Below are 4,079 nucleotides of genomic sequence, written 5' to 3' on the forward strand. Positions count from 1 at the left end.
CAGTTTTATAAGGCGTTAATAACGTCAAAAAGCGAAAGAAAGAAAAATATTTATTGTTAATTTTTTTAGAATTTTTTAAAATATTCAATGCCGTTGAACTAATAGTATCCACTAAGAATGCTACATTTAATATTATAAAGAGGGCTTACCATAAAACATATTGAAGATGATCTAAGAGGTGGGAGCACGTATTTAATTGTGCTTTACGAACTACAATGTTAAGATATACAGCAGTTAGACTTTGCAAACAATGACTGCATTTAAAATTTTATTTCGAGGAAAAGACACGAGTAAAGAGAAAATAAATATTACTTTACGAAAACAATGAGTAAATTTCAAAGAGATAGTGATAAGTCCTCTGCCTCATGTGGAGAGGGGTGAGGGTACATGTGATCTGGGTGTTTTTTATTTTAATTTTGGTTGCAACCGAAAATTCTCTTCTTCCTTCCTTTGTCTTGAACTTTGAATCAAGCTTTTGTCGCTTCCATGCGCCTCTGCGATCGTCCATATTCCGCGCTCATGGTCAGCGGTAACCGGCTGAAGATGAGCGCATTGGAAACGGGGCACCATTGCACGAGAGAGGTGGAGGAGAGAAAAAGATGGGAGGAGGGGTCGGGGGGCGGGGGAGGGGGAAAAATAATGAAAGCAGCGACACCACGTGGGTGTAGACGCGCACGCTATGTCCCTGCGGGGGATCTTCCAACCTTCCTCCACCCCCTCTGCCCCCTTTCACCCCACCCACCCACCCACCCTTCCAGCCGCTTCCCTCTAATGTAGAAGCAGCCATGATGAGAGCTCTCTCCTCCATTGGACCTAGCGCCATCATTATTTTTAACCGCTCGCCTCTCTCTTCCACACTCACCCCGCCTACCTCCTCCCCCGGTCTTCCTTCAGCCCACCGTCTTCCCTTCTCCCACCTCTCTTCTTGCTCTCCCAAATGCCCCATCATTTCATCGGGGCCGTGCCATGCATCAAACACAATGTGTCCGAGATGTTGTATCGTATCGATCGCCTGGTGAATTGCTCCGTATCTATTTTCACGATTATTGCCGTAGAGCCGAGCTAACTAAAATGATTTTGCGAGCCACTTTAGAAATAAAGGCGCGGGTCGCTTATAAAGGTTAGGCAGTTATTAGTTTAATGAAGCATTTCAATGTTTCTACTGAATTTTTCGAGCACGGCGCGTTTATTTGTTATGACAGCATTATAATTGATTTGACTTGATGTATGATGTTGTTGAAACAGCGAAACGCGTCGTGCTCGAAGAAATCCTGTGGAAATATTGGAATGTTTTTTTGAACTAGTATTGAGAACTTCCGCCACGTAGTGCATATCATGCAAAACAAAATTTAAGTAGTTAGTTTTTTAATACATAAATGCGCAAAAATGTACTTATAATGCACTGATTTCCACTACGTTTGCCATTATATAAAAAATGTGAGTACGCACGCATTCAACGTATTTCACTTCATTTTCATGTCAGTAGTTCCCAGCCATTGGCTATCTACTTCTTATTTCATTTTTTGTTGTTTCTGGCTAATTTTTAGTCATGTCATAGATGTGTAGAAATATATTTATATTGTAAAGGGCTTCTCTCCCGAAACTAAATTACTTAACTAAAAATTAAATAAAAGAAGAAGGTCACAGGGGATAAGTCTCACTACGGAACAATTGGAAAGCGAAACAACGCAACGACGATGGGAAGTCAAGATGAGATTCCGCGCTTCAAGTCAAAATTCTAATTTGTCAAAAAAATGCAACATTTGTTCTTAACGATATAAGCAAAAAACGCTTCGCACGAGTTCTTTCAGAGCACAAATTTTTAGGAGTTAAAAGAGTATAAAATAGGACCCTTAGTCTAAAGAAATTACAGAGAATTCTTGAGATAATACTGGCAATAGTTTTACATTATGAATTTAATAAAACCAGCAACCAGCCACTGGTTATTTGCGGAATACATACGGACGGATTATTGGACCATTTTTCGACCCCTTTTGACGTTAGTAATGTGTGGAATACGGTCGCAACCGTACTTGAAATGCTTTCCGAAAATCACTTAATTAGGAGTTTTATTTAGTCTCTGATAAGCCTCTGCGTCCGCCGTGATTTTTTTGCCACTACACAAAGATGAATCCCATTGCATATTATTAACATCATTAGTCATAGCGTCATTCTCGAGTTCACCGTGCTCTATAGTGTGCCTAGTCAATATTTCTTTATTAGTCATCGTTATATTCATATTATGCGTAGGTTGTTCCATATTGCCCTTTGTTCCTCAGCTACCTATTTGTTATCGCCGCTGGGAATACTGCCACTTCTATTCCTCCTAATCTCCACTCCCATTCGCGCCAGGCTCGCACAATGAGACTCTGTCACATCCCATGGGGAGCGTGGTTCAACGTCCTTTCTCTCCGCAAGCACCACTCACACGCATATGCATATCAAGGTTTTTCCGGCATCATTTTGCATGCAATGCCTCCGCAATGGACGGCTTCCAGTCATGCCTTGAGCCCTCTTATTCTCTCTGTACCTCTCCGGCTGGTAGTGAGCAAATGCTAATAGGCTCAGTTTAAAAGATGCTAATCATGAGGCTTCATGTACGAGGAGGAAAAGATGAGTGAGGAAATCATTCGCTTTTTTTCTTTCCTATTTTTCATTATCTAATTTTAATGAAATTATTAGGTTTTTATTTTTATGTTACCGTGTTACTACCTGAAAATTTCACCGTCAGCTCATAAAGCTCGGAATAAGTATCGAAAAAATAACATTAGCAGAGCGTGGTTTCGATCCACGGACCTCTGGGTTATGGGCCCAGCACGCTTCCACTGCGCCACTCTGCTCATACGCATTGATACTCGAGGCTTAATCTGTATTTCGTGTATCTTGAGAGTCTACCGTCTTATCTGAGCTAACGAATATTACAAAAGAGGATCCTCAAGTCGGCTTCTAAATGTGTTGTCACTCACCGCGCATTTAAATGGGTTTACAAAGGTCGCCACTCTTATCGCTAACGGACAAATTGATCCGAGTTACACTGACAAATAAGCTATAATTAGCGCTTTTAACAGAAATTTATATACATAATGATGTGATCTCTCAAATGCATAAGAGCTCAATGCAATACCTCACAATTACCGACACTGTACTGAAAAATATTGGAAAAAAGTGGATCGCATGCACTCATCACCGCGCCGCGGACATTTTTGATAACAGATTAAAATGCAACCGAAGTGGCAAAAGAAACCATCCTTCCATGGGATGGAATTGGGCCTCCTCTATGCAGTCCACTTGTCGAAGCTATCGTATGAATATTCTGCGTGATTCACGGAATGAAAATTAATTAAACACTCATCTATTTAGATTACGGAACAACCGTGAATCTTCTTCTTGTATACCTGAGGTTGACCACTAATGAGACCTTAAGACTTCACGCAATATTAATGAGTATGTATTTTTGCCAGCCATTCTTAATTTGTTCTTTATTTTCATCCTTTATTGGGGGTAGGGTAGAATGCAGGCATCCTCGGTTCCCCTCATACGGCCCCGAATTCGACTTAAATCTTTCCTTTTAACTCTCCGAAATTCGTCATCCACAGAGTTCCTTGCAGCCATAAGTCCCTCTTCAATGAAATATTTCCGTCTCTGAGCATTTTTATCGGAAAATCCAGGGTTTTTTTCGAGTAAAGTTTGATGCCCTAGTTACAGATCAATATCAAATGCAGAATTTGGATTAATTGCATTATGCAATTCATTATGCCCCGAAGTAATTTTTTTCCTAGTGAACTTATAAGGAAATATTGAATGATTGTACCCAGGCGCTTACTGAATGCCTACCACATTCAACTAATTTCATCCGTCAATGGTCTTTCTCTGATGACGTTATTTAATTGAAATTATTAATGCATAGGCGGTTGAAATTAATTAATTTTCACCGCATATATTACCGCATGCTTAATTTTTGAGTCAGTCGAAATCAAAAAATGATGCATGAGGTAGGTAAAGGATTTTAGCGGATATACGCTTTCTTGGTGAATCTCCTTACCTCTTTTCCCGAGGAAAATAATTGCGTTTCAGCATTT

At 40.1% G+C, this 4,079-nt stretch overlaps 1 non-coding gene across 1 annotated transcript; it reads right to left on the reverse strand.

Annotated features, from left to right (window-relative positions):
* Nucleotides 1-2,768: 2,768 nt before the first annotated feature.
* On the reverse strand, nt 2,769-2,840 carry Trnam-cau. Its single transcript has one exon. It is a non-coding gene; the product is annotated as a tRNA-Met (tRNA).
* Nucleotides 2,841-4,079: the final 1,239 nt, after the last annotated feature.

This window comes from Ischnura elegans, chromosome 6 (assembly GCF_921293095.1).
Source record: "Ischnura elegans chromosome 6, ioIscEleg1.1, whole genome shotgun sequence".
Lineage (NCBI taxonomy): Eukaryota > Metazoa > Arthropoda > Insecta > Odonata > Coenagrionidae > Ischnura > Ischnura elegans.